This window comes from Nesoenas mayeri (assembly GCF_963082525.1).
Source record: "Nesoenas mayeri genome assembly, chromosome: 8".
NCBI classification, from domain to species: domain Eukaryota; kingdom Metazoa; phylum Chordata; class Aves; order Columbiformes; family Columbidae; genus Nesoenas; species Nesoenas mayeri.
The window spans coordinates 25,513,331-25,535,383 of record NC_137554.1 but is presented as its reverse complement, the minus strand read 5'-3'; the positions used below and the strand labels follow the sequence as shown (position 1 = coordinate 25,535,383).

General features: G+C 42.2%; 1 protein-coding gene across 2 annotated transcripts in view; it reads left to right on the top strand.

Moving 5' to 3' along the window:
- JAK1 (Janus kinase 1) overlaps positions 1-22,053 on the top strand; it is a 56,565-nt gene that overhangs the window by 5,756 nt on the left and 28,756 nt on the right. The gene's annotated exons all lie outside the window — the stretch shown is intronic.

Here is a 22,053-nt window from a genome sequence, read left to right as displayed (position 1 = left end):
CTGTTGCTTGCCATCCATAAATACCTGTCTCTGCACTCCTGGATTTTACCGAATAGAATAACAAAATCAAATTCAAAGCAGGTTTGTTTTTTAAATTTTTTTTTTTTTTTTTTTTTAAATAAAGGACAGAGAGTGTTTAAGGAAAAAAAAACCCCAAAGGTACCATCTAGCTTAAGTGTTGGATTAGGCTCAGCGTTTTATATTTAAATCTGCAATTTTGCATGGCTTGATTTTTTTTTTTTCGTCCCTAGGGTCTTAGCTCAAGCTGGTGGGCTCCTGCATGGAAAGAAAATGTGGCCACCCTCAGTTCTGAGGTTTTTGATCAAAAACAACTATGACCTGGCATTTGCAATTCACTTATATGTTTTTCTTGTGCACTCTGTGTCTTTCGTGTTTATTGAAGACACACAAGAAATAACCTTTCTCTTCCTGAACTTTGAGGAAAAGCGAAATACAAAAATGTATGGCAAAACAGATGCTAATAATTTTGAAATTGCCAGAGCCTGTCTATTTAGAGAGTTTAAAAGTTCAAAACAAACCAGGGGGTTAAATCAGTGAGCCCAACTTGTATGGATCAGCATCTCTTGTCACCTCTTCCAGCTCTGTGACCTGTGCTGGGGCTCTCTCTTCTGCAGGAGTTATCCTCCCCACTGAAAACAAGATTATGAATGTACTGTTAGCCTTTTTGCTTTTTCCTGCTGTTGATTTTTGTTGCATTTGTATTAAACCATATTTTTTTCCTTATTTGAATCTTCAGCTCTCTTTCTTGTTCTTCAGACTTCTGCTGAAGGGAGATAAAAAGGTGCATTTGACTTACTATTGAAGGAAGAGCTGTAGGTCTAAAATTTAGCACTTGCTTCTGCTGTTTGTAATGGTGAAGTCTATATGAGTGGTGTGCAGGCTGCCATGGACACCACATTCTGCTGAAATGGTGTCACAGCCTTGTGACTTTTCTGCCTGTTTTTCTATTAGAAGCATCAGTGCCGGGAATGGCTTAAATGTATTTTATTTGACTGTTACATATTGATTTTTAGAAAGTCTCTTAATAACTCTGTCCCTTAAAGACAGAGAATAGTGAAGAGTTCATCCAGATTCTGCAAAGTGCTGGTGTAGTCAGAGAAAAGGAGCCTATCTGATCCTAATTTTTTTTGAAGGACCATAACTCTTCATTGCTGAGCAAACTTCTCCTTGTGTTTGTTCTGCTGTATCGTTCCCCCCGCGAAGGGGGGACAGCAGTTGTGTTTATGGAGGATAAAGAACAAGCCCCCGTACCCTGGTGAACATGTTGTATGTAGGTGCGAGTTGCTGGCATGAGCGTTTCCAACAGGGATTCTCACTCGGAAGCCTCTGTCTTGCCACCAGCATCACCTGGGAAAAAAATCAGCTTGTGTTGTTTTATACCAACACTAATTTGAGTAGTAATTCATGGCCATGAACACCTTTCTTGTAAGTGTGGAAGTGATTAATACAGGAGAGCATGGGTTTGATTTCACTGTCAAAGCCACAGGTGGTAAGTGAAAGAACATACAGGGATAGCTGACTTAAAGAGCTTTATTTTTACAAAAGAACAACAGCTCTCTTCTGCCAAGTTAAAAAAAAAAGAAGTCCTGTGGGTTTTACAGTCCTTTCAGCTTCCTGTACATGTGACTTAGAACACGGCCAAGTTACATCTATATAACTGAGATACATCCGCAAACAGGGCTCAGTTTGCTTAAAAAAGGGCACCCTTTAAATCCTGGAACAACTAAAACCTGAGATGCAGGTCACATTGGCCTGGCTGCCTATGAATTCACTGTTGACCCTTTGTTGGGATTGACAGCAAGTTCACCTTGCAGTAGAAGCGTGCAGTTATCTCCAGGTTTAATCGCACCATGTTCTTAAAAGGCTGCCATTGAATTCAGTGGAAAACGAGCCTGCGTTTTCCTTGGCTGAGGGTGTGTGCGGAGGAAGGAGATGAGCCGGGTATCGGCGAGGCTGTGGTTTCACCTCGCAGATCACGGCAGCACATTCTTCTTAAGACGCTCCTGTCGTGACATGTCACCCTTCGGATTAATGTTCCAGCTCAGGCTTCTCACCAGCTCCCCCTCGCCTTCCGCAGGGATGTATGAAATTGGACACTTGTGAAAATCGTGCTGAAGAAACACTGGTGGAAGCAATTTAACAACTTCATATAGCCCAGCGTATACAAAATATTTTTCTCTGGAGCTGATTTGCACTGCAGCGCATGCCGGTTGCCATGCTTTGCACATCATTTAGCGTGTGAAGAAGCATTTATGTATTAATTTTATGTGACAAGGGCAGGGCCTGCCAACCCATAAATCCATGACAGGACTCTGCCTCTTTAGGGTGAGAAGTCTGGATCATGCGTTACCTTCACCTGTTGCGTGCCTTCAGATTGTTTCATGCTTTCTCCAATGAACAAATCCCTTAAAATTTCTTAATCCATTATATCTTTATTACTTAACTGCTCGGTAAAGTTTAATTAGCAGTTAGTGTGAATTGCCGTGCTTGTTTGTGTACATATACGCCACATGTGTTTAGAGTTCCACACAGGCTCAGTTCTGCACAGACAGTGCCTATCAGTGAAGCTGAGCAATTACAGAAAGAACTTGATTTGTGCCAAGTTCTGGTGAGTTCAGCCTTTAAAACAGACCTGAGATGCAAACTGCTGTCTCTTCCTGATAATTTTGCTGAAGCTGACAAAGGCTCTTGTTACAACTGCACCTTTTTTGCATGACTCCAGCTGGAAATAAGATTTGCCACACACTTCAGCTCACTTTTTAAAAACCATTTAATCAATTCTAGTTCTGCATTCGAGGCCAAGACAGTTCGCACATTCATTACCACCACTTGGGATGTACCATCCCCAGGTGTTTATTGCTCCCTTTCTGTCGGAAAAAACACACTGAACCATTTACACTTTCTTTTTTTGCCAGCAAAGACTGGTAGCCACCAGTAAAATAGTAACATCTTCACCAGGCTCTGCTGCCTGTACAAAAAGCATGGACATCTGCTCACAGCCAAAGTAATTTTAGAAGTGACGGAATTATATTTTAAAAGAAAATCCTCTCTCTTAGATATGGCTTAGAAGCTTTCAAAAGCAGCCAAGATCATCAGCTTTCCCAGACCGTTTCAAGGTGTTTATTTTTCAAAACCTGTAGTTACTCGGTTTCAGAGACAGGGAAAGTTGAGAGTGGTTTAATTAGCAGGCGAGACTGACATAACAATGCTAATCTTGGAAACAAACGCACACTTATGGTCTTACAAAGCTGTTCTGCTGGTTTCAGTGGGGCATCTAGTGGTGTGTACTCAGGGCACAGCCTACAAGCATTAACATATAATTTGCTGGGCCTCAACCAAAGTCTTAAGAAGCCACTTAATGAGTTACATCTCTGCGTTAATAGAGATTAATTTTTCAGGACTTACTTTTGAATCAAACTCTTCTTAGGGTAGGTAACGTGGCATAGTTCTGTGGAGCAGCAAGCAGCCTGCTCCATGAACATCCATTATAACCTGTGAAAAAATGCGGTAATTCACTTTTCTCTCATCTGTAATTAGTGATGAGCTATAAAATGTCTTTTAAAGGGGTAGGAGGAAAAGGTACCTTATTGGAAATTTGGCCTGAGAAGTGAAGCATTCTGCAATAAACTGATGACTTAAAATGCTGTTGTAGAGTTCGGTCTTGATTTTGCATAGTGAGTCCTGCTTTCTGAGTTTACAGCTGAGGTCTGTCTTCCTGATTTTATTTGCTTTTGGTCCTGTTCATTTCCAGAAGTTGTGACCTTAAAAAATTAACTGGTGTATTCTTTCATCTGTGAGCATGAGTAATGTAAGGGGGGTGGGGAAGAAGGAGCTCAGTGCAACTCATTTTGCAATAACTCTGTGTTCTTTTCTCTTTCATATTATAATTTTATAGCTGTGGACTTGTTTTAGTCAAAGGCACTGGCTTTAGGCAAAGAAAAATCATAATTTGATCCTGATTTTCTTTTTTTATTAGGCAAAACATCATCTTATGCTTCAGAAATATGATGCTCTTGCCTGAGCAGGACCTCTCAAGAGGTTCCTTCCCACTTCAGCCACTTTGTGACATGGAAGTTGTGGTTTAATAAAATTAACACCTCGATATGTCCATTTTAAATTTAATTTCCTAGTTGGATTTCTTGCCAGATTGAATTTGTGTATTTCAGTCCTCTAAAAAAAAAGTAAATTATAATAACTAGCATGGAATAGCATGTTATTGGAATATCTGGTATGCTTATTCTGTTTCCCTTGCCACATCTGTTTGCTCTCTTGTTACAGTAAACAGAAAAGAATTTACAAGATTGAAAAATGGTGGGTTTGGCTTCTGTGATTCTCAGTTAAGCTTTCATCATTCCCAGCTAAAATGACAGGGTGGCTCTTTCTGAGTTTTTTGTCCAAAGTATTTTTCAAGAGTTAAGTATGTGATGATAACTAACAAAAACAAAATTTAGAGCAGCCTAAATGAAGTCCTTTGCCCTGATTTCAGTGACTTCTGCTCACAATCCGCTAGTGCTCAGAATTTCTTGACGAGGAAAAAAGTGGTCTAGTATTTCTGATGTGTTTAAAACAAGTCAAGTCTTGTATTATCATCAAATTAAAAAAATATTGAGGAGTTTTTCTGAATCTCGCAAATCTCTAGATGTACTTTGGCTTCCTTTTTATGAATGGTAAGGAGACAGTGGCACATGGATTTCTCTCTTTGCAGATGTCAGGAATTGAATGCTGCTCACAGGGATGTTGTGGAAAAGGCTTTTGGCCTTTTTGCTGAAATTCAGGTGAACTTGTGTTTTCTGCATGTCTTGTTCCGCTAGACTTTCAGATTTTCAAAAGACATTAATGGTACACTGAACTCTGGAGGAGGAGGAAACAGGCTATGGGTTCTTGTTGGAAGCCAATGGATACTGAGAGCCAGCTCTCCGGTGGCTTGGTAAGAAAACAGAAAATGAGAAATTTGAGGTTCTCATAAGTGTAGGTGTCACACACTTTAAAAAAAAAAAAAAAAGAGAAGCATCATCGGGAACTTCTTTTTGTGCTCAAGAGCCTGCAGTTGGAGAGGAGCAGAGTGGCACAGCGTGGAACGGGCATGGTGTGAACATCTTTTTTCCATGTGTGTGAAGGTCCTGCCAGAGCAGAAACTGTGGATAGATCTCCAAAGATGATCTCCCCTCCTGAGCGCTGGTATAAGACATGGTTTGGAGTGGAAAGGAGAAATTGTGGGGAGCGCCAGAATCCCCTTTTCTCCCTCAGAAACCTGCATGGATGGATTCCTGCTGGGGAAGATCAGCTGGTTTGTGTGACCTGTGGTGTCCTGGGGACACTCCAGACACGGTTCCAGGAGCCCCAAGCACAGAGGTGATGTTCACTGGGGGATGCTTGTGTTTTGTGGTGTTCGTCATCGTGATGCTCAGACATGGAAGTGGCAAGTTCTGTGCTGCTGACTTGTTGACTGTCTGTAGACCAACAGCATGCTGAATTTTTTTGTGTTTATTTCCCCTTAAGAGTGAAGGAAATACATTTTCTTCTATGTGTATAGAAAGGCTGTGTCTAGAACAGGATAGAGAAATGCAGGACACTGCAGGTAACCTTGCAGACTGAAGATAACCACTGCATGTGCACAGAAGTCACCTAAAAATCAACATTTACTTTATAATTTCTGGTTAAATACAATTTATGTGCATTTAGTTGTTTGAGAAAAAGAACTGATTTTACTTCACAATATAGAGGTAAATACCAAGACAGATATGCAGCTGGGTTATAGCCAGATTTCTGGGCTGTAAGACAGGAGAGAAGATTTTGGTTAGTTGTTTAAAAACGGGGTATTTCCTCTCTATGAAGTTCATGTGATAATTCTTGGATTTCTTAAGAAAACTGCTGGAGGGATGATACATTCCAGTTGCTACAGCACTTACAGATTATTTTTTCTAATAAAAAAAAAGTTTGTAGAGATCACTCATAACTTATTTCTGTGAGTTTTCTCTGAAGTCTCGATTTAACCTTTCAATATAGAGATCTACTTAATGTAGCTAATATTCATTTAATGTTCATTAAAAGACTTTTTCCCTTTAAAATAAAACCTTCCAGATTTTAGAACAGTGTGTTAGGCTACAAATCAGTAGGGTTTTTTTTTGACTGGTCTTGAATGTAATTCTGAAACTATTCAAGCATTATAGTTCTTTTAATGTGTTGATGCATTTTGAGTCAGTTTTTCAGGGGCTAACAGCCTTCTGGCAATTACAGTGACTTAGGGCAGTGGTTTGGAGGGAAGGTTCTTATCTTCCTAAAATCCACAGGGCTTCCACAAATGCTGAGGAATTTCTGATGTCATAACATTGATTTTTGTAGAGGCTGAACAGTTTAAGACTGGGGATATTTGTATGTTACGATAAACCAACATCGTAATGAAATCTGAAAGAGGTTATGTTGTTACGATTCCTGCTTGTTAACTTGCAATTAAATTTCTAAGTTGCTTTTAAGGACAGAAAAAAGGAAGTAGGGTTATGGTGAAGAGTATTTAGAGCTGAGGCTTAAGGAGCCATGTTAGAGCTCACAGTTTGTGTACACACAATGCACCTTCTGCTTTTAGTTTTCATTATTTTCTACAGAAGTGCATGTGCTTTAACAGGCAGATTTGCTCCCCAAGGTTTTTTTTCCTCTAAGTATTTTTTGTAGGTGCTATTGCCCACTACAGTTAACTATTTATTGCCCAAAATAGCTACACTGTGGTATTTGCAGATTGTCCAGCTCCAGACCTGGATCAAAGAGCAAAATGCCTGGCTGGTTTGTAAAAATTCCTTTTCTCCATAGTTTTTAGTTTTGAAATCCAGGCTTTGGAACTGTGATTGTAAAACATCCCGTTTCATCACAGCTTGTAAAGAGGGAAGAGGTGTGATTTAAAGTTTCTCAGACTTGCTGCTCTCCTTTTCCTTTTTTCCCCTGGTCTTTCCTAATTTCCAGCGGTGGGGATCTCTGGTAGCCCTCCCTTTTCAGCCATGTTCACCTTTCTGTGTTTTCTCATTTGTTGAGTACCAAAAGCAGCACGTGGTGTGTGAAGCTACTGTCTCTGTTTAGCTGAAGTTAAAACTGAGTCTTTGCAACAGATAATTGATTTTAAGTTTACCCTCCCCCTTCTAAATTCATAAGACTTTTTTTTGTCTCGTGATCTCTTAGACGCAAAATATATTGTTAGTTCTGGTATCAAGTTCAAAAGGGGAAACACGAAACCCCAATTCTAGAGCACAGTTCCTGTTTTTCTCACTTGACAGTTTGAGCTTGGACTTTATTACTGCCAGTTTTTATTAGTTTTGGAAGCAAACAAGTGCTCCTTGACAGTTAAGTAAATGAATCAGTCTGGGCATATCTATCTTCTCTTTCTTCTAAGTTGTGCTGAAAATATCCCCCAAACTTTTCCTGTTATGCTTTTCCTGTCAAAGAAGAGCAGAAAGTAACAATTTTTAAGACTGGCACAACATAATATAGAGAAGAAGTTACTATGAATATTCATGCATAAAGTAGGGCAAATATAGCACTCAACTCAGGATTTCCCTAAAATAGCAAATATTTTTCTTAAAGGTTTCAGGTTAATGATTCTCCTTCTGCATTTTTTTTCCCTTGATGTCCAAAAAAGCCACTCAGTCGCATAAGAAAAATATACAGGATCGCATGTTGGCACCAGTAGTATATAGGTAGCATTAAACAATTGCAGTTGATATCTGATTAGCTTGATTAGCCTTGATTAAATTGTCCATCTGTTACAAAGGCTTTGTAATGGCTACAAACTTCACTCTGTGGAAGTTTCCTATACATAACCATTAGTTCCTGTAAACCCTAGTACATAAAGACTAAGACTTGCTTTAGAAGGGTTTTTCTCTGTTTTTTTTGGATGGTTTGAACAAAGAGTGGCAGAGGCGCTGTGTTCAGATAGCCTGTTGAGACAACACGCTGATTTCTAGGAGGACAATCTTGTTGGAGGGTGACTCAGTAACTCAGCATGGCTGCAGGAGGGAGAGAGAGTAACGAAATACTTTCTGAAGTGAGATACTTCATCATTGCCTGTCAAACTTTTTGAGAGTAATTGAAGCATAACTCCTTTATTTCTAGTCCTTTTTAATGTTGACTTTCAGTCCTTTGCAGTGTAATCCTCTGAACTAGTTACTCAGAAATGGTCGTTGAAGGTTGAAAGAACAAGTAGGAAATTCAGATGAAGCTTTAGTGGTGACCTGTCCATCCCGGAGGTCGCAAGATGGGCAGTGGTGTTATCCAGTGTGTAAATTAAGACGTTGCAGCCGGCGCTGGGAAAGCAGATACGGCAGGAGGTGCTTGGGGTGAGTCAGAGACGTCTGAGTCAGTGCTAAAAGTGATCGAACAAGAGCGTCCCTACTTAGCTATTTTTAATATTTTGCTTACTCACATTTACTGTACCGAGCTCTTTACGGGAAAGGTAGTTAAAAGCTGTAGTAAGGTCTTCAAGCCACTTTTCATGGTGACAGCTTACTTTATTGATTTGGAGTGATGAATTCAGTCCTGCCTTCTCCGATATTTTTAAGTCTCAGAATAATTCTTGTTCTGCTTGATGCTTCCAGAAATGCCGCAGTCCAGTTTGCACAGCATTGCGTTTAGACCTACAAGGGTAAATTGGCATCGAGGCCGGACCTTACAGCTGGATCAGCAGTGGGAAGCGGCAAGGAGGGGTGGTGATGAGTAGCTTGGTAGTACCCAGAAGTGCTTTTCTACCTCATCAGGTGGAAGTCCGTTTTATAAGGAATATTAATTAATATATTAAAAAAATATTTGTGGGTTTTAGCTACAACGCAATATACAAGTCACAGGGTTTTTTTTTTCCGTTGTAAAACCCTGCTTACAGTTTACTTAATCTTTAGGGTGCTGCCTAAGCATGTTCAGCTTGCGGAGCTGATGGCCAGCAAGGTGCAGCCCTGACACCCTTCTTTGCAAATGCAGATATTCTCCTCTTTACGGATGTTGACAGCTCTATTTGCAGGAGGAAGAAGTCAAGGAGGTTGCTTGAGGTGCACGTATGTGGAGTTCAGCGGTGGCTTCCTGTTTACTGCTGCAGGGTGAGGATTTGGGCTGGGGCCAGAGAGGGTGCAGGAGGGTGCCTTGTGGATCTGCTGGTACACATGTCTGCCCTGCACCTCCTTGTGCTTGGTGAGGTGTTGCCAAAAGCTGTGGGTTGGGGTGTTTGCTGTGGAGCAGCGGTGGGACCGGTACGCGGGCTGGAAATTGCTTTCTTTTCATGCTGCTGAAAAGATTTCCCGGTGTGCAGCTGAGTTTCTTGAGCAACGTGTTGGCACTGGAGCGGGGGACGAGGTTCATGTCATAATTCATCAGCTGAGTTTTGTTATCAGCTTCTTGGGAAGAAAGGCTTACCCGTGACATGTACAGCTGATATCTTGGGACTCATCAGTGGCAGAGAGCAAAGCGAGACCCAAAGATTTGTGGGCATTGAGTCCCAGCAGCAGCATCATGGTCCTGCATCCAAAGCTGCTGCTGGGCCAGAGGGAGAGAGAGGAGCAGCTGAGCAATGTCTGTTGCTCGGTGCTTCCAGGGACCTGAAATATAGTTATACTTGGACTGAAAAGTGAATTGGCCATGAACCTGTATGAAACTGCTCTTGTCCAGAACTGGAAATTGAGAAACAGTGAGCTACTGTAAATTTTCATAACATAAAGATGCTACTGGGAGTGCAAGTAGACTCCTGAAAATGTAGAAGTTTATATTCCTCTCATTAATTTTGACTTTGGACAGACATAATTGTACTTTGAAGAGTGACACTGGTATTCTGAAACACAGAATGTTATTCAGACTATTTTTTTTCAGCTTTCATACATTGTACAAGACTCACAGGAGGATGATTTTTTTTGTTAAAGGGAAGACCACCAAGTTACCAGGCAGCAACTGCAGAAAATAGGACAAGCAAATGTTTGCTGAAAAGATAAATTGGTGAACTTTAAATAAACATGAGATGATTCAGCCCTACTGGAATTTTGTTGAAGAGTTAAATAGGATTGGTAAACTGGAAGAGGCGTAAGGCTTTCTAGACAGAAAAGTACTTAGATTGTAAGGTTGAAACTGTTGTACGGGTGAGACCCACACCTGTGGCAAATGCCAAGTGTAGTAGAGTCTGTCTGAGTGTCAAGGCCAGCTTAAGTCATTCTGGGACCAAACTGTCAGCAACAGGATCATTGTGCAACCTACAGTACAACCTCTCAAGTCCTTAACCAAACAGGACTCTCTAAGAAAAGAAAAACAAAGTCCCTTGCTCACTGTTGTATGTTAAAGCCACTGACGTGTCTTTTCACCTTTGAACCACTGTTGACACAACTGTCAGAGGTAAATGTATAAAATTTATTCCTATTTAGCTAGTTAGTTAAAAATAACATATGTATTTGTCCAAGAGATTGAATGGATTGAGTGTAAATATTTAGTTTGCTTGATAGGGCAATACTGGGGTATAGCTCATAGTTGACTAAAGACTCACACCAGCACTTCTCTTAATTGTAACAAGTGCACCATGTCAGGTATTCACAAGTACATTAGATAGTAGAAACTCAGTAAAGAACTTGCTGAAAACAATTGTTAGAACTTCAGTTGGTGGAAAAAAATCCATAATTACTGATAGGTGTCTTGAAACACTGCAGTGCTTTGCTCAGATTACCACTGCAGGTATGTGCAAGCTGGGGAAATCCTTCTGTCTGTGTTAACAGGTGATAGTGGAGGAGTGGACTGGATTTATGGTTCCTTCTCAGCCCCGGGTTGCTGCAGAACAAGCTGCTTGTGGCAAGCTTGCTGTGCTTAAAAACTAAATTATCAGTTACTTTTGTCATCTCAAGAGATAAAATAGGTACTAGAAGAATATCAGGGTGTTCTGTTGTTTCAAGCAGAAAACAAGTGTTAGATTAGACTTCAAGTGCAGCCATTGGCGGCCTGGCCCTCATAACATGACAGCTATCCCATGTTCTGAAGTCCTGTAGGAGAATTGGTACAACACCATGGAGGCTGTGTTCTGTTTTACTATCCAGAGGGCACCTGAGATGTGACCGACACAGTGTTTGCATTGAAAGGAGCAGTTGACTCTGTGTGTGTGTGTGTGTGTGTGTGTGTGTGTGTACACACCTAAGTGAACAAGCAGCAAGCACAATCTATAAGATTGGACACAGCGGCCCAAACCGGTTACCCAAGGAGGAGCATTTGACCCTACAACGGGGCACCCACCGCCATTCAGACTCATCTTTTCCATCACCAGAAGGAGGCACAAGGATCCTTGTTATTTGGCAGAGCTCGAGTTGTCTATTCAGACAACTTTCCAAATGGCTGCATTTGGCTTTCACAATTGGCTTCCTTTGTTTCAAGTGGCTTCTGCCAATTTACTTGTATTTGATGGTTTTTAGGAAGAAAAGAGACCGCAGCTGTGAAAAATGATGTTCTTTTTCCCAGTCTTTGTTGCAGTTGGGATCAGAGAAAAAAGATTTAGGGTGGGATCTGAAGCATGTCATTCCTTTGTTACCCTTATTTTGGACTTACCTCCTCTTCTTAAAGTGAGATAGGCAATGTAAGGATTCATTAAAGCCTGAGAGCATAAAAATAATTGCAAGCAAACTGAATGCTCTCCTTCAGGAGGGCCTGCTCATCCAGCTGTTGAATCTCCAGTGTAAAGAGATGTGGATGTCTGAGATCCCTTCTCAGTCAAAGGAAAGGCTTGGAAACCTCATCTGACCTACTCCAGGTTTCTGTTTCAGGGTAAGACAGAACAAATCTTGGACTTCATTGTCTCGATTGTCAATGAGAGTGGCACACCATGTCTAGCCTGCAGGCAGATGTCTGCATTTAGCCAGTACGTGCAACATGCAGGTATTTTTGGGGTCCCCTCTCATATCTGGCTGGGAAACCTGTTTTGAACACAATTTCTTTCTTAACAAACCATTTCACTGAGGTGAGTGAAGTTCAGTGCAAACTCATTTTTCAGCTGTTAGCCCTACTGCTCATTTGTGGGAGAAGTGCAGCTGTGCATGGCTTTTTGAAAAGATAAGTGTCTGCCCTGTTGCTTTCAGGCAGAGGATAAAAATAAACCAGTTACAAGTTTTGTCACTGTGATCCTTTGTCTCAAAAGGTTGTTTTGTACATCATCCTCTGAACTCTTCTGTTTTGCACACACTTTGCACACACCTCTGACTGGACCTTGCGATGAGCTGCCCCAAGAAGCTCTGGCTTTTGTGAAATGGTGAGGAGAGCAGAAAATAAGCTGAAAATAAGTCCCTAAAATGGACTGGGTGGACTTTAGTGTTGTGTCTCATTGTGCTTCAGGCAAGTCAATTAACTAGTCACAGTTCCTCTGACTAATAGGAATAAATGTGTTTACAGCTAACCACTAATACAGGTGTACTCTGGTGATTAGTTGATAATAAAAAGTAATTGCTTTGTGTGTTTATCCCAACAGAAGGACAATAAAGAATTCTGTTTCCCGCTTGTGTTAAAAATGATGTCTCAATGACAGTAAATCTTTCTACTCTCCAGTCATATGCATATTTTGAAAAACACACACAGGTGGATACAGACTGCACTGTTGAGAAATTGTTGCTTAAATTAAAAGTTGTAAAATACAATTAGCTTCAAACAGCACTGCCAGCACTTCGGTTTTCCTTTCTGGGGACTGCTCTTTGTGCTGGTGGGAGCCAGTATGAAATGCCAATTAAGTATATTTAATGGGTGCGTGCAGTGTGAGAAGACAGTTGCCAGGACATCGTCACGACGCTGCTCAGCCCTCGATGCCACCTCCTCAACACCCATCCCTGGTGCAACCCCTCAATGCGGCTCAGTGAGATTTCACTTCAGTCAATGAGAAACCCACCAGGGGGTGGGGAATGGAGCCAAATATGTCTTGTTAGTTTGCTTCCACATGCACAGATAACAAAACACAGTGGAAAGTGACACTAGGATGTGTTAGCTGAAGGATAGTGAACTCTGCAGAGAAAATTCCTTTTCTGAAGCCTACCCACTCACCTATACTGACCTATACATCCAGCCTTTGCTTTTCAGAAGAGGTCTAAAAGCAAATGCAATGTTTGAAGCACATTGTGCCTCCTCTGTGAGCTTGCAGCTCTCTTGGTCCAGCTTGCAGGTCCTGTCCCCAGGCATTACTTGTGGAGCCAGAGGTGTCTGTCACCGGCCTCTCCCTTGGGTTAGTACTAAGCTAGTCGCTCTCCTCCAGCTTTTCTGAACTCAGAACATTTTTTCAATACATGGTGAGCCATTGTAATCCAGTAACTTTCCTTGGGAAACCTTTGGGTTAGAAAATTCCATATTGTTCACTTCCCATTGAACAGGTCTTTTGTGAACCTATGTGGCTAAATCTAGATTTTTGTTTTGTTATATTATTTACTGGAATGTTAAGTAATAGCTCTTCCTTGGTACATCTACCACTATTAGAATATTTACCCTCAGTTTGTCAACTGCTATAGCACCAGTGAGCACAGTAGCGCTGGTCGACATGGCGACTGCCATTCCCTACAGTGAGAACAGTGAAGCCCAGTGTCTTAGAAAGCAGCAGGTTCTTCAAAATAAAGTAGTTAATAGGTATAGTAAGACAAGGATGAAATGTTACCGTGATTAATGCTCCTTCGTTAGTTTCCCAGCAAATAGGTTCTAGTTGTAGGTCGGTGTATTTGATTTTCAGAGCTCTGGGTGGCATTGGCGTAGCTACTGTAGAGCTCATTTCTTCCTGTAAATGGTCTCAGATGGCTGTGGCTTTCCAAGGCAACACTTGCAAACTCTTTTGCAAGAGAACATTTGATCCCACAAGCAACAAAAATGATCCGTTGATACAAAGGAGCAGTTTCTCTGCAGACTAGGGCACTGTTACCTCGCTGTCTGGGATGCTGTGGTGGCCGGCACAGCCTGTGATGGCTTGATGGTGGCATGTGCTGGCCAGTGGGACGGGCTGGAAAAGCCAGATTCGCTTTGCTTACAGTCACGCAGAGGAAAGCTACAATCTGTGTTCAAATGTGAGTGGTGGTTTGCAGCATGTAGTAGGAATTGCAATGCAGTTTACATCTGGCAGAGAAAGAGGTAATGCTCTTTTTCCAACTAGCGCTTCCAACTTGCTGGACCTGGAAGCACAGTCTGGAGTTAAGGGTTTTTTTCTTGATGATAGTTGGGCTTCCCGCTGGAGTGAGACCAGCTGCAGTTCTCTTGAGTCCTCAGTGAAGGAACGCTGTGGGAGTGCTGGCAGCTGGGATTACTGTGTTCCTCCCTTGTACAGATGCAGGGGGGTGAGAAAAACTGAGGCTAAACTCCATTTCTTCCTATTGCCAAGTTTCATGCTGCCAGGTGGCAGATTTTCCAGGAACTGGGTTTTGCCTGGAGGGCGGAGGTGCCACCTGATAGTTCTTCATGGTTGATGATGCCTGGGTTTTTTTTTTTTGCCAAATATGATTAATCTGCAGCCCTGCTGGTAAGACCAGAAGTGATCTGTGCTCAGATCTGGAGTCCCATTGAAAATTTTCTCATTGCTCCGTTCCCATTGTGTTTTACCATGTTCAAGGGCCTTTACAGATGTTTTTGCACGGTGACTTACGGGACCGCACAGCTACAATTATCACTTCCTCCGCTACCAGAGCACCTGCTGCTTTACAGAGATTTTTGTGCTTCAAATCTCAGCTGTTCTAGTCATTATGTCGGAACTATATATCTAGTGCCTAACAGAAAGAGCTTCAGTTAAGACACTATATTTAAACCTGCAATTGTTTTTGTACCACCTGGCCATACCTTGTCCAACCAGAATTGCATGCTGTTTTCCAGTATTACAGAGGGTGATTTTAACTTAATATGAGATGAGAACACAGAGAGGGGTAAGAGACTTGGAAGATCAAGTTGCTCTTGCTGTCAATAGCAAATTCAAACTTTGCTGTGAAATTGTATGTTTTTGCAACTAGTCTGTAGAAAGAATGTTTGTTGGTTAGGGGATGGCTTTGTTGGTGGTTTGCTCTGAACAGAAAGGGCAAGAGAACTGGTTAAGTTTTGTTTGGTTTTGTTTGTGACTTGTTTTAAATGGTGAGCCATTAAGAGTGAACTTTAACAATATCCTCTCACCACATTAAAAAAAAAAATAAAAGAAAAAGGCAAACCATGAAAAAACACTTACCAAAGTGCAAAGCCACCACAGGAAGCATGTGACTACCAGAAATCTTGGTGAGTACAGCGACCGAGGGGATTGCCATATGCAGAGTAGATGTTGACCACATTGATAAAACTCTTCAAGGCCTAAGTGGCACCAAGTTAGTGACGCTTATTTTTAAACCAGGTAGAATGCAAAGGGGTGCCCATATTTCAGTTTGTTCTTCTGAGGGCTGCTGTGGTCCGCCTGAGGTTGCTCTTTGCCATCAGTACCTCCAGCTCTTGTGAGGTGCTGGAGGGCCAGAGCTGCTGCTGGGCAGCTCAGCCCTGTTGCAGAGTGATGCTGGGCACGTTCCTCCTCTGGGGTAATGAAGTTTTGCTGTGGCAAAACCTTCTTTCTCACCCATTCCTTCTCTGAGGCCAGGGCACCTCCACGCACACGGGGCATGGTGGAGAGGATGGGGAGGGAGCATGGGGCTTGTTTGTGGTCCCTCTTTGCTGCCACCATTGTACCGTGCAGCCTGTGCAGATGGTGCTGCCCAGCCTGGGGAGGAGGAAGCAGGAGATGGAGAGCACCGGGACAAGAGGGCCCATTTTGTGATACTATCTGAAAATGAGAAAGGGTTCAGAACATCTGGTGGCTGCTCTCAATGAAGTGGCTACAGGGCTGAGCGCGAGGGAAATGACCGTGCACGGTTCCTGCGCCGTGAGCTTTGCGGTTGGCTTGTGAACAGCCTTCGAGTCTCAGCAGAGAGGAGCTTTGCAGTAGCGCTGTGGTCACCCAGAAATCCCAGCCCCTTCACGTGTTTTAAATACTCTCGAACTAGAAAGCTGTCACGTGTGTGAACTCCGCCTACTCAGGCCGCTGGCATTTGGAGAAACTATTGTTTCTAAACCTAGCTCTGGTGTCAGAGGCTGCAGAGTAGGATGTTGGAGACCCATGCTAGTCACCGATACTGGCGCCGGTTGCTTGGGTAAGCGGGCAAGTGATTTAATTTCTCCTCCTCCTCATTTGCAGAAGAGACATGCTGATACTGTTTCTTGTGCTGTTTCACCATACCTGACTTCGCTAGACATCGACGGTTTGCTTGTTTTCTTTTCTTACTGAAGAACTAAGACATGATCCAAAATTGGATGTTGTAATAACTCTAAGCTTTCTTTTTCCTTGAAAAGAAGGAGAGTATAAGATTCTCTTGTTGAGGAGCACCAGTTGATCATGGAGCTGGCCATTGTACCTGAGGGGATGTATCATCTCGGTATTATGCTAAAGGCGATGTCGTTGTTTTGCAACTGGAGGTCCAGACGCCCCCCCCAGGGACGCTCTCAGTCTAAATAATTACCCAGCAGAAGAGCGCTGTGTGTGGAACGGTGCTGTTCCAGGATGGCGTGTCCAGGACATGGGGCTCATGTCTTGTCCGCATGTACAGACTGCTGAGCAGATGAAAGTTAAGGGAATAAGGTGGGGATGGGATGGATTGTGGCTTGGAAAACCCTTGGCTTGTGAGGAGCACTTGGAGGAGAGCTTGTAGATGCATAGCAAGTCATTTCTTCATCAATTTCTTCTTCAGTGTGGTGACATCTCTCATATTTTAAGGCTCGGGAGAGCAGGATGAAGCTCCAGGCTGGTTAAAGAGGGGAGTTGTTCTGTAGGTCCACACCTTTATCCAGCAGGCATGGACAGTGGAACTGCTTCATGTTCTTCCTGCTCAGGAAAACTTTTGCTACCTCCTTAATCTTAAGAAAGAAAAGGAGTTTGAATTACTAGGAAGTTTTGTGGAGGAGGAAGGTAGGTGTTGAAGCTTTGTAGAAGTCCTGGCACATTGTTGGACACTGAATCCCCCTTGTGCTCCTGTGTCACAGCACCATCCAGGTCACAGTGAGCTGTGGGACAACATCATCTCTCTGGAGTCTCCCAGTTGTCAGAGCAAGAATGTTACATGTTGCAGTGTTGTGGTTTTTTTTCCCATTATTTCTATATTCGTTTCCGCCTCTGCCTTTCTGATGGATCTGTGCAATGGCTACAGTGTGTTTTCCTCTCTTGGAGAAGGTAGAGACGTTCCCTGGGCTTCAGCACCTCCTTATAGACCTCAGTGCTCCGCTGACTTCAGACTTGGGCATCCAACCAAAGACTCTTGAGTTCAGAGAGTTGCAGAGCTGCTGTGCATGACCTTGTGGTTTGCCTTATTTGCCCCAGTTGTGAGGCACATTAAATCGGGTTTCACTGAAGTTACAGCTTTTACTGGGGCACCAACAGCATGTGTCTTCTTGCCACATCCAGTTCTAGTGACCTGACCGAGGGCCACTTGCCAGGTGAGCCCCAAAAGAACAAGCTCTGCACAACTTCATCACTTTCAAGAAAGTGTGGATTTGGAGGTCTTTGCCACACCGAACTTTTTTCCACACATCGGAACTGAAATTCAGGAAACCCCTTAAATCAGTGCGGTGCCACCAGGAAGAGGCGGCGTTTCCTGAAGATCTGCTTCATTGCTGGGAAGATGCTGTGGCTCTTTGCCAGAGAAATTCCATCGCATCTGCAAGGTGCGAACGGGTGGCTGCATGCTGGCGCCGGCACGGGCAGGGGACGTGGGAGAGCGGCGTGGAGGAGAACGTAAAAGAAGGAAGAGGATCATTAATGCTCTGTCACAGGCAGCAGTAAAAACAGCTTGTCCGTGCGAATCTCTTTAAGGCTGGAATCTCCCTTCAGTCCCATTAGCATCAGTCTTAGTAATAATGCTCTTTTTGACATATTTGGCTTGTAAGGGGAAAAACAAACCAAACAAAAAAACTTTCCTCTAGTTTGCCCGTAATAGGCTTTGGAGTATTGGCTACATGGTAATTACATAAAAATCACGTAATTGGTTGTTTGGTTTCCATGATGGCCTGAAGCTTGATACATGAATATATTTGCCCCCAAAGTAATTGATACTGCTTTAGGTGAGAAGTGGTTAGCATTGATTATACAAGGATATAGTAACAGGTTGTAAGCTTCTCAAGAACTGTATCATTTATAGTTGTTATTATACCAGAAATAGCAATGAGAAATAATTTAGAATCCACATTGACAGTTTAGAAGCAAGCTATACAAATTATTGGTCTCTCTTGCTTTCATAGAGGCCGAGTCTGTATCTAAAGGAACATCAGGCTGAAAAGATTAGGTAATACAAAGGAAAATGTGATTTTGTGTGTGTGCTTGCGCACCTGCAACAGCTTTAACAGATGGGACAATAAAGGTGGTAAATGAACACGCAAGCTGAAAAACCCCTTCCCACATAGGTGACACATCACGAAATTCAGAGAAGTAGCTGAAATTGTGTTGGAAAAGCAGAGGAAACGAGCACGATTCGTTCTTACAGCGTGACAGTGAACTGAGTGGGTTCGTCAAGCGTCGGGTCAGTGAACACAAGAGGAGTCTGCCGCCTCTGCTTTTCAGAGTCAGATTGCTAAAAATAAAAATATAGAACATCTGTTAATAGAAGTGTGCGAATAGTGAAGGCTGGCTGACATACCTCATCGTACGCACCCTGATTTTCAGTTCTTAAGAACTTTGCTATGCATTAACTATTTTTGCTTAAGATTTCCGCTCTATGCACTCTCAGCATGATTTTAAAAATAAAGTTTTACAGCATAGATCAGTCATGTCACAGAATGAATGCTATAGAAAAACCCAGGGGAGACTGGTAATTCTGGGTTTGGGGCAGAGGTAAACAGTGTGTGGTGAGATCACTGTGAATAAAAGGAAAAAAGAAAAGAGAAGAGGAAAAGAGAAAATAAAATAAAATAAAACTGGAATTACACATTCAGTGAAGGAGTCCTGTGGAAAAAACCCAGCATGTAATCATATACATAAAGATGATCAAATATTGTGTATGCACAGAAGGGACTCAAATACAGTTAAAAAGGCAACCTCATTCTGCCCTGTAGCATTTGCATTCTTGAATCTCCAATACTTTAAAAGTTTTTTCCTTCAGTGTGACTGGAAAGAAACATCCCCAGAAAAGAGCATCGATAGTGTAGTTAATCTTAAATAATCTGTTATTAGCGAATGGGAGTGTTGAGAGCTGAGTTTGTGTAGGGAGCAGATCCACAGGTCAGAAGAACCAAACCTTTTGCTGCCCTTAGGCTTTCTTGAACCAGAGCTTTTGACCTGAAGGAGTTCTGTGTATGATCATGTTCTTGTTTAATTAAAAGCTTTAACCCTTTTCTTTCCAATGAGGTTTAGTTAATCGAGGCTGGTCCAAGCTTTGCTATGGTGATCGTTGTGCCTTTGCAGTGCCTTCAGTGATTTGGGATTTTAATGTACTACTTCATCACCATTTGCTATCATATCAGTACTGTCGTTTTCTTTTGTTAGTATTTATGAAGTTAAGTAGAGTGCCTGGTTTTATTTTAAATGATTTTCCAATAGGTTATCCTAGATTAGATGCATGTCCCGTGCTGTATGGGCTGTGACAAGTTTCTTTACTACTGTGTTGAAATAATAAATGAGAACTTCTGGGCTGACGTAAACTATGAATACTACAAAATGGGATGCCCTGCATGCTTAAGGAAAGTCTATCTGCTATAAGCAATCAAACATCCCCTGGCTCTGTCCCTGTCATGAAACTAGAAATTAGATTGGCTGAGAGGGGGAAAAAAAAAGAGGAAGAGCCTGCAAATGGAGCTTCAAACTGAGTTGTGGTTTGGTCAGATTTTATCTGGGATTTTCCTCACATTTTAGGGACTTTTGCCCTCAAAACAGACCTTCTACCTTTGCATTTGGCTTCCGTGATCCTTGTTTTTGGTGAAGCATGGGCAGCCCAGCAGTGACAGTGTAGCAGAGGCTGGTTTTTCTGTCAGAACTCCCTAAAAGGAGCAGGAAACAAAATTTACCTTTAATCTCAGCAGGTCTCAGAGGGCATGTTTGCCTCAGGTTGGCTCACCCAGGCTCCTCCTTCCTCAAGGGCGGATTAATTTCTTCCTTCTGCTTCAAGGAAAATATGCAAATAGTTTCTAAAGTATTTAATTTACGCCTCCGCCTTTTCTTTCCTTGATTTTTGAGGCATACAGAAGTTCAAAGGGGTTATTTAGCAGTGTTGTACAATCATTTTTTTTTCCTTAGAAATGCCAGGACTGCTGGGTTTGAACCACTCTGCTTTTACTAAGGAGATTTTGGCTGAGGCAAGTCTTAGGCAGGAACTTGATGTTTTTTACCTAATATTACTCTCTTCCACATATTTCGTTAAGTCTTAATAGTTTAGTAGCCAAACCAGAAACAAGCTAATTCACAACCACCTGTCTTTACAATTCCTTTTCTCTATTTTTAACTTTTCATCTTTTTGATACCAAAATTTTGTGAGGCCTTCATCTGCATATGAAGAAAAAAATACTTTCCGTGTGCTCCAGACGTGCTCACCGACCTCATCCAAAGAAACGAGATGTGACTTTTGGCAGTTGTGGGTGTGTGGTTTGTTTCTTGTGCCCGTGTGCACCCAAAATCACCAATTTTGTGGTTGTGGAGGATGAATCATCACCCCTCTCTGCTGGGAGGGTGGGGTGCGAGTTAGGAAGCGCTGTGAGGATGAGGAGGGGACAGTGGAGCTTGTCCTGCAGGAGGGGGCCAGTGTAACGTGGCGCAAGCCAAGGAAAATCAACCTGAGAAAGGATACAGCCGGTATCTGTAAGTTCATCAGGGAGATGCAAGAGAGGGAGATAATCTGCAGAAGATGCACAAAAAACAATGGTCCACTGAGTCTGTGAAACCTTTGAAGTGGCAAAGACTAAAAATCTCCCTCAGATTTCTGAGATGAAGCGTGAGGGCTGTGTAATGTGATGCTGCGACCCATGAGTGAGAATATCGCCGGGCAGGACTGGCGAGAGAGATGCTAGTGCGAGACAGAGCAGGAATTTGTCTTGCTCAAAGGAGACTTTTTGGAAGATCAAGATACATTTTTAAAAAGGCAAATTCCTGACATTGACCATGGGAATATCTGAAACACTTGTTAGTAAACAGAAAGTCAGAGATTAGATGTTGGTTTGGTTGGTTCATTCCCACAAACATATTGTAAACTAAACCACCCTTGAGGTTCTTTTGTATTTGGAGAATTGCTGCTGTGATTAGAAACAAGAATACGAGCGATTAAGCAAAACCAAAGAATGCTATGTTGAAAAGCAACAATTTTGATTTATGGATCTGCAAGAAGGCAATGGTTTTATATTTCCCTTCACATTTTAAAACGTCTGGACAATCCTTTTAATATTGTGGCCACACAGACATTAAAATATATTGAGTTTCAGTTATAAGATATGTTGTTTAAAAGTGAGTGTTTTCAATTAGATTAAAGCTAATGTCTTTAACCTTTTACATTTAAATTTTCTGGTACTGTGCAGAAATAACAACTGGCTTCTCTGCATGTTCCAGTAATCGTGCTCACAATTACTTCTTCCCCATATTATTGCTGAGGGAATGTGTTTGGAAACTCAAATTTAGCATTAAAGCGGCACGAATGGAAGAAACATGCAATTTAATTGTAAATACATGCTGTGCTGTTAAATGCTGTTTTTTCTATGATGGTATCACATGTGCTGGGCACTTTCCAAGCGCAAGGGAAGCTTGTGCAGCAGGGTCAGGCTTTCTCCAGACTAAGCCTAAGGCTTATAAAGCAACATTTGTTGAAGTCTCTATATCAGATCAAGGCCTAATGCTGCTGCAGCAAAAACAATACGTATTTATTTAGTTCCAAGTACATTTTAGCAGAGATGGAGGAGAAGAGAAGAAGGGAGGGATGGAGGATACAAGCAGAGGAGTCTGACAGCCTTGGGGGAGTGGTGGGTGATGTTTCCCAAATCACCTGGACCGTCACGTTTAGTTTAGACTCATTTTACAGCCCTGGCATCAGACAATGCTTTAAATAGTGACACTGTCACTCC